Source organism: Osmerus eperlanus, chromosome 3, assembly GCF_963692335.1.
Source record: "Osmerus eperlanus chromosome 3, fOsmEpe2.1, whole genome shotgun sequence".
Lineage (NCBI taxonomy): Eukaryota > Metazoa > Chordata > Actinopteri > Osmeriformes > Osmeridae > Osmerus > Osmerus eperlanus.
The window spans coordinates 6,687,564-6,696,648 of record NC_085020.1 but is presented as its reverse complement, the minus strand read 5'-3'; positions in this window follow the sequence as shown (position 1 = coordinate 6,696,648).

The following is a 9,085-nucleotide window of genomic DNA, read 5'->3' as shown; positions in this document are numbered from 1 at the left end:
CCCCTGTAGCAGGTGCACTATGAGCCAGGGCCAGAGCTAAGCTGTGTGCTGGTGGACTGTCACTCCTGCTCTTATCTTCCCCCTGATCAAAGCCTCCACCAAAGCCCCCCCTCTGGTTCCCCCTCTTGCCCCTCCCTCTGTCCCGCTCCCCCTGTCTCCTTCTGGCCTCCTCGTACACCTCCTCTCCCCTTCCTTCTGTCCTCCTCTACCTCCTCCTCCACCTCCCCGTGTCCTCCTCTCCACCTGCTTCTACCTCCTCTCCCCCTCCCTCTGTCCTCGTCCTCCTCCCCTTCTCTTCCTTTCCTTCTGTTCCCCTCCTCCCCTTCCTTCTGTCCTCCTCCACCTCCTCTCCCCCTCCCTCTTTCCATATCCCCCTCCTCTACCTCCTTCCTCTGTCCTCCTCTACCTCCTCCCTCTGTCCTCCTCTGCTCCTCTCACCTCCCTGTCCTCCTCTCACCCCTCCCCCCCTCCCCCTGCCCTCCTGTCCTTTCCCCAACATCCTCCTTCACGTCCTCTCTGCCCCTCCGCCTCCTTTCCCGTTCTCCTCGCCTTTTTATTTCCTTAATTTTCCCAATCTCCGTCTCTCTCCCTCTCTCTGTGTCCCTTTAACCTTGACCCTTGCCCTCCTGCCTGGCACAAGCTCGCAGACACAACAGGGATGCGCTTCAATAGTCCGGGTGAACTCCTCCCTTCATCCTCCGTCCTGTCCTTCATTCTGTTTCAAACGGACCCCGTTGAAGTGGAATAAGAATCCTCCTTCTCGTGTTTGACACAAAGGAAACAAGTACGGCCAAAGGAAAGTTGTGAGCGTACATCAAACCCTCGTTGGACAGTGAGGTACTCTCAGAACAGAGAGGAGGAGACCAGGAAAGGGGGAGGCCAAGGCGTCCCTGATGCATGGTGGTATTGTGAGGGACGAGCACTGGCCAGGCGTTGACGGCCCCTCCGAGACAGCTTCTTTATGAAGTCATAAAGGAACGGGCCTGTTCCTCCATTACTGTGACCTTCCCTTTGATGATCAGCCCTTGTCAGCAGGCAGCCTTTTTACTGCCCAGTAATGGCTGTTTAGATATACATGGCCTAGATAGTCGATGTGCCCATATAATACCACATAACCATATAATCATAATTATATCGCCATATAGGGCAAACCCCCCCTGGCAAGCAATTTTAATAGCGTGATTGACAGTTGAGAATAAATCTTCTCATTTGGTTGTACTCACAGGAATTAATTACCAGGCAATTGTGTCTAACATATTAATTTAGAGAAGATTATACATTGCATTAACCAAGCGCTTATTAAGCATGGTTATGTATGCCCGCATTTGTGTATTGAAATCACACAGCCGGAAAATGCTGTTCAATTTTCCATGGTTGGTTCCATTAATATGTTTGTGAATCTTTTTTTTCTTCTCTTTTACGCTCAGAGTAAGTCACCAATGGCAACCCACCCACGAATCCCTAACTCTTAATAGGGACAAGCCCGTTCCTATAATACTCCTCTGTTAAATCACCCAGTGAGATGCTCACCACACGATACTCTTGTAGGCCATTAAATTCAGAGGTGGTGCGCATGTCTGACATAAAATAAATCGCAAATAAATGAATTCATAATTGGACGCTGTACTCATGCTGAGGAGACAAGCACTGCGTCAGTGACTAAATTAGATCTTGTGGGGGTTGTTGCTATGGGGGGTGGTGGGGTTTGTGTGCGAATGGGGTGGTGGTGTGTGTCTCTGTGTGTGTGTGGGGGGGAGGGGGGGGGGTTGCAGAAAAGCCAGAGAGTGTGTATGACTGTGTGAATTGTGTGTGTGTGTGTCTGATAGAAGAGGATTTGTGGTGCAGTAGAGAGGAGTCCCCTGTGCCCTGGTAAACCGTGGCATGTTGCTCTAACAGGCTTGTCTCCCATTAGGAAGAGAGCAGTGTGGTTTTAGCAGGGGGATGTTTGAATTGTGTGTGTGTGTGTGTATGTATGTGTGTGTGTGTGCTAATGCCTGTATATTATGAGTGTATGTGTGTGCATGTGTGTGTTTGGCCGTGTGTGTGTGCCTGTGTGTGTACATGCCTGTCTGCGTGTGTGTGTGTGTATGTGGTGTGTGTGTGTGTGTGTGTGAAGGTTATAGCAGCAGGGGTGAAGTCTGCCATGTCCTGCTGCTGGTGGCAGGCTCCTTGGAAGGGAGAAATGACTTGGAAGACGCTTCTAAGCTTATATGCTGGAGGACAGAGTTAGGCTTCGCTCAGCTGTTTTGAATGGATATAGTGGGAACTCCACATGAGGCAGCATGAACAAACACACTCGCACACTCACACACTGGCACACACCTACACACTCTCACACGCCACACACACTCACACACGTGCACACACTCACACGCGTGCAGCATATTCAAAACACACTCACTCTCAAATGTCATTTTGAGACGTGCTTTTATCGTCTAACGCACGCCATGTTAGCTTGACTCCCTTTGACACAAAACGGATTGTATTCACATCCAATACAGGTCCGTTGAGAGATAGTTTGAAGAGCAGCAAGCTGTAGAGACTGAACTGTGAAGGCAAACACAGCCTCAATCTACTGACACATCCTGGACACAGCTGGCCAGAGCAGGGGACTGGGAGAAGAGGAGAGAGAGGAGTGTGTGTGGGGGGATGGGTGACAGAGAGAGAGAGAAAGAGAGACCTCGCGCAATGAGCAAATATTGCTCAGCTTGAGGGTCTCACTGTGGTCGATAAGACCTATATTTACTGACACAGGGAGACACGCAGTCATTCATACTGTAGTAGCCGGGGCAGTTCATCAGAGCATTACAGATAGACTGACATGGTTGGCTTGGAGGGCAGTGTGGGAGAGGGGGTGCTTCCAGCCCTGGGTGAATTGTGTGTGCGTGTGTCTGTGTGTGTGTGTGTGTCTGTGTGTCTGTGTGTGTGTGTGTGTGTGTGTGTGGGGGGGGGGGGGGGGGGGTAATGTGCCATTTTCTGATGGTGGTAGGCGAGGAATGGGAGGGGGGGGTGGCTCTGAATTCATCTGGGAGAAGGGAAGAGGAGGAGAGTGACAGGAAGACGGAGAGATGGAAGTGGACAGAGAGAGGGAGAGAGATAGAAAGAGAGACATTAACAGATATTGGGTGTGTGCGAGAGAGAGATAAAGAGAGAGAGCGAGAGAAAGACACACAGAGAGAGAGAGACAGAGAGAGAGAGAGAGAGAGAGAGAGAGGGAGAGAGAGAGACAGAGAGAGAGAGAGAGAGAGAGAGAGAGAGAGAGAGAGAGAGAGGAGAGAGAGAGAGAGAGAGAGGAGAGAGAGAGAAAGAGAGAGAGAGAGAGAGAGAGAGAGAGAGAGAGAGAGAGAGAGAGAGAGAGAGAGAGAGAGAGAGAGAGAGAGAGAGAGAGAGAGAGAGAGAGAGAGAGAGGAGAAAGTGCATTCTCAGCTGGGTCGGCATTAGTGCTGTGTTGGTCCTTCCTGTGCCAAGGAGAGGAGCAAACATGGAAAGAAAGGAGGGAGGGAGTGAGGAGGGAACACAGCTGGGGCCAGGGGGGCATCCATCTAGAGAGAATTAAACAGGGATGAGCGAGAGATGTGTGTAGTGAGAGGGGAGAGAGACAGAGTCAGGAGTTTGACCCTTTCTCCTCTACCCCTCCTCTCACCTCTCCCTAAAGGTTAATAGGATGCTAATGTGGCCTATATAGAGAGGGCCATCATTATCTTCAGACCCACCTCTGAACTTCACCTGCAGGCCATCTTGTAGCATCCTGTTTGTGTGTGGGAGTGTGTGTGTGTGTGTATTTGTTTGGGGATGATGTGTACCATGGAAAAAAGCAATTTCTGCGGTGAGTGTGTGCGCAATACATCATAGGGCCCAGTCTGTAATGGAATCGATGAGGTGCAGCGGGAGCTCTCTGGTCAACATGGTGGACCTGAGGAATGGGTTCCCTCCCCTGAATAATGTTAGGGTGCTCCAGGTTTATTTGGTGGGAAGTGTGTGTGCGTGTGTGTGTGTGTGTGTGTGTGTGTGTGTGTGCAAGCGCACACACACACATGAGCAAGGTGCAAAGGGGATGAGTCGTCCTCATCCATAGTCCTGTTGAAGAGGCTGTGATCAGGGTGTTTGACAGAGTGGTCTGTCTGTGGTCACCGCCACCATCATCAGGTCTGGCCAACCCACCGGGGTCAAAGGTCATGAGCCCTGGGATCAACCTCCGCTCGCTAGGGAGTCATGGCAATAGCGCTGTGTATTTCAACCATCAGCCATCCCCGGTGGTTACAGTGGAGAGGCCCTCGGAGGCAGAGAGAGACCAGAACAGAGCACAAGAGGATCAAAGCTCCAGTCCATCAGTAATATCACACGGACATCTCTTTCTTTCTTCATTTTTCGCTCACTGTCTACCTCTCTCCCTTTCACTCTCTCTCTTTCTCTCTCTCTTTTTCTTTCTCTCTATGTCTCTCTCTCACTCTTTCTCTCTTTCTCTCTCTCTCTGCTCTCTCATTCGTTCTCCTTGTTACATCTGTAAAGCACCTCTGATCACAGACAGAAACCTTGTCAGGTGTCTGAATCACAACCGATTCGTGGTTGAAATGTTGAAGTTTCTAGAGACAAGGTTTTGTTCTGTGGTACACCAGGATTATGACATTATTCAGCGTATTCCATAAGGCTGGAGTGAACCAAAATATCATCACCCTATCTAAGGATGCAGAGAACTCCTTGTAGGTTTAGGTTTCGAACACAAACAGATTTCAGCCTAATTTTACAAGCGGAATCTTTCAAAACGTTATTTTACACATTAATTGGATACATATAATGTAGTAATATTTTGATCATTTGGAGTTAGTAAATGATTGGTCCATAGCTACAAATAGTTTGGGTTAGAAGGCAAGTTTCCAAATAGCAATGTATCAGTATTATATTGTATTTTTTTCCATTCTGTTCAATTTTATGCTATTCTGGTTATGCAACAGCCAGATTGTGTCCCACCTGCCTTCACCTGAACGCACTAACCAGAAAAACTGTGGATGGTTTGAACTCCCCCCAACTCCCCCCAGAGCCCTGCCCACCCGCTGTCCTGGCGTTACACGAGTGGCTGGAGATTCGCTACAGCCCAGTCGGAGCACTCATTCTCACATCGACCGCAAGTTGCACGCGTCAATAACCGCTTGCGTCCGACCGAGCTTGCCCTGCATGGCTCAACTCATCCCTGTTGGCCAAATGAAGCGGACAACGCCCTCTGCCCCCCCCCTTGCACCTCCCCCCCCCCCTGTCATCAGGTCCTGCCTCAACTCACCTTGACTGACACATGCACACCTCCGCCACATCTTTCTGATAGTACCCACAGACACATTTTCTCCGAAGGTTGAATCAGGAACTCCTTCCACAGGTTATTCACATAGGTACACATGCTCTGTATTTATACAGGGACGCTCGGTCTGTCTGTCTGCAAAACAACACTGCCCGTCTGTGTCCTCACCTTACGTCCATGTTCTGAACAGCAAACTGGCTCTCTAACGGAGATGGGGAACAATTCATGTGTGAGTGAGCGCTCCAATGTGATGCAGGCTTTACCACCTATCTGTTTCCTTGCTGTTTTCCTTCCGCCGGCTGCACTTACAGGAGGTGTTTTTTTCTAGTTTCAGGGCTTCCCCAGTGCGCTCTCCCTCGCTCTTCCCCTCCTCTCTCTCCACTTCCTCCCTCTCCCCCCCTCCCCCCCCACCCGCCCCCAATCATCCTTCCTGTGTGAGAGGCAGCGTGTAGCGTGATCATAAGTCCCCCTGACATGTTCACACAAACGTGTGACGCTCGCTGGGGAGGCCATGCAGAGCCACATCAGGAAGGGTATTTTGGTATGTTACCCAAAATAGATTCACTAGAGAGGATGTTGTCGGTGTCAACATACACACAGTGATTCTCTTCTCTGGCACGTTTTTCTACTAAAATCATGCTAAAGCAGTCACTCCGTCTGAAAGAGTAACATTCTAGGACATACCTTACTGTTAAATATATGCATCAACATCTAAAAATCTCCCAATCTGCACAGCATCGTCAGTGATCTCAACACTGTAATTACGGCGTTAATGATCGAGAAACTTTGGTAAAAACAAGAACTACTTTGTAATGCCCTAAGGTGAGTGTCCAAACCCTCACTCACATGGGACCCCCCACAGACACAAACACCCGCTACCCCCCCCCCCCCACACACACACACACACACACATCCACCCTGCAGATCCCTGCGCAATGCCTCAGCATTTTTAATTAACATGTTCCACTGTGCTGTTTTCCTCCTTCATTGCATTCTAATTTGCCTAATGTGATGATCTCCCATTTGTGTTTTGTGGGCATCTAATTGAATCGCTTTTGATGTGTTTATATTTTTAGGGGGAGAGACCTGCAGTTAGCTGCATTGTGGGAGCAGGCGTTAATTGCCCAACAAGAGCTGGTTAACATCAGCTGTAAATTTAGACGAGCAGAGCGAAATATGCAGATAAAAGAACTGGGCTGGATCTCAGCTAAACATGTATTGTGAGATAAGCCGGGGCTGATAGTCTTGATTTGTGCTACTCTGCTAGAGCTCCATTGAGGAGACTGGAACAGAAGAGAGAGGAATGGATGGAAAAGCCTCAGTTGGCATCGCTTGTGTGAACATTTGATGTAAGGAGACGAGAAGAAGGGGCGTTCAGGGAAGAAAGGAGTGATTCTCTGGCATGGCATCCCAGCACAACATATGTGTGCGTGCTTGGGTTTGAAAGCACGTGTGTGGGGTGGGTGGAGACAATGTAGGATAGTAGGTCTCTGTGGGTGGTAGCTGATCACATACTCCCAGTGTGACCTGGTCCATGTCTGTCACTTGACCTCGGGGTGTCGCAGCTCTCTCAGCCGCCTGATAGGCACTTAACGCTGGGGATCTCGCCGCCATCCACCCAGCGGGCAGCCTCACAGGAGAGAGCCAAGACTCAGTTGACTGCTGGAGAGGAGAAAACTGCAGCAAAAATATCCGCCTCCCTCAGAGGAGGACCGAGAAAGCCGAGGTTCCTTTACTCGTTTCATCGTTTTACTCTCCTTCAGCGCTTTACCTATCCTCCGGTCTTATTTCCAGTCAAAATGGGGCTTCCCACCTCCCCTCCCAGGGGCTTCCTCCTGATGCACAGTCCTTGTTGACGTTGTCGAGGGAAGTTGGCTTTTCCCAGCTCCTGTGACTCTGTGGTATATTAGCTGTTATTGTTCTTCTTCCCCTTCGTTGTCTTGCGCAGTCCCCCCCATGTCATGCATACATTTATAAATAAGTGCAAAGCTCCCCCTAAAACCCCTTCCTCCATCCCCAACTAAAAATATAAAATAAAGGCAATCTCTTCTCTGAAGCAAACCCCTTACCACCCCCTTGTGTTTTGTGTTCTGTTCTTTTTAAGTGTGTTGACAGGCGGTATGGGACTGGGGGGGGGGCTGGTTCTTTTTTTTTTTTTTTGGGGGGGGGGGGGGGGGGGGGAGCTAGGCTCTTGTCATTAGCATTGACATTAGCAGATGCCACCGCAAGCCTCAGAACTACAAAGACTAGAGGGTTCAAAGCCGCCCTGCCTGGATAAACAGATCCCCTGGAAAAAAATTGAGGGAGAAAGAAAGAGAGAGTTGTGCGTTAGAGAGAGAGTGAGAGAGAGAGAGAGAGAGAGAGAGAGAGAGAGAGAGAGAGAGAGATGAGAGAGAGAGAGAGAGAGAAGAGAGTGAGAGAGAGAGAGAGAGAGAGAGAATAAGAAGGGAGACTGGGATGCCTGCGAAAAGGTAAACAGAAAATCCGGTTTAGCATTGGGAGTGGATGCGTTGCGTTGTGATCATGCAGTCTCCCCTCCGTATCTCCCTGCTCCTGCACATCCCCATCTCTCCAGCTCTGTTTGTTCATTCAGAGAACCCCCCCTGCTGGGCTGCAACCCGGCGGGAGGGGGGGTGCGGGCATGAAATTCTATTAAGATTTCACAAGGCATCCCGTGTTAGTCAAACCGTGCGCAATCCATTCAAGTGAACAGTGGGACCAGGCAAGATCTGACGGGAGGTAGTTATGATGTAGTGGTACTCGTGGCACACTCTGTGTGCGTTTCTTAAAAGTGTGTCGGTGTACGATGCTGTTGTCACTACACAATTAAGTCCCCAAGCTCACATGCGTTCGTATGTGAAGAGGCTTAGAGGGCGACGAGAGAGAGTGAGGGGAAAGAAAAGGAAGGGGTGTTTGGAGGGAAAGTCGGGTCTCACAAAACTGCAAAGGTGAGACATGGGTAAAGACTACCATGGCCTGAATGTTACAGTCCCAGGCATAGTCAATCCTCACGTAAGCAAGTTCCTTGAACCTTCTCTACATGACAGTAGAAACAATATAATTTGAGCTATTTAAAGGGGAAATCAAAGCAACAAATTCAGTTTGTTTTCTGGAAGTGACTGCCTTTGGATGCTTTTAGAATTTTGGTGGCTTTATGAAAGCTAATGTCATTCAGTGTTTAGCAGCTTTTGCATGCTAGACCTTAACTTGAAGCTTACTAATCCAGTGCAGTACTATTCTGATCCTTCAGCCTAGCTCTGACTAGAGGACTGCATAGGAGAGACAGAAGAGAACGAACAGAATTCCTAGCGTGAAAAAGTGGTGTACTGTTTCTCATGATGTGTTTAATTGTCATAGAGGCTGGGATTCATACATTTACATTTAGTCATTTAGCAGACGCTCTTATCCAGAGCGACTTAAAGTAAGTACAGGGACGGTCCCCCTGAGGCAAGTAGGGTGCCTTGCCCAAGGTCACAACGTCATTTGACACGGCCGGGAATCGAACCAGCGACCTTCTGATTACTAGCCCGATTCTCTAACCGCTCAGCCACCTGACTCCACATAGAGATAAGGATACGGATGTTGTACCTGTAGATCTCCCTAAGGGGAAGGGTGTCAGTTACAGAGGACAGACAAGTCTGCTGGATAAAGTCACTGAAGCGCCCTCTCTCACCCCTCCTCCTCCTCCTCCTCTCTCTCTCTCTCTCTCTCTCTCTCTCTCTCTCTCTCTCTCTCTCTCTCTCTCTCTCTCTCTCTCTCTCTCTCTCTCTCCATCATGGGGGCTGGGGTAATGTG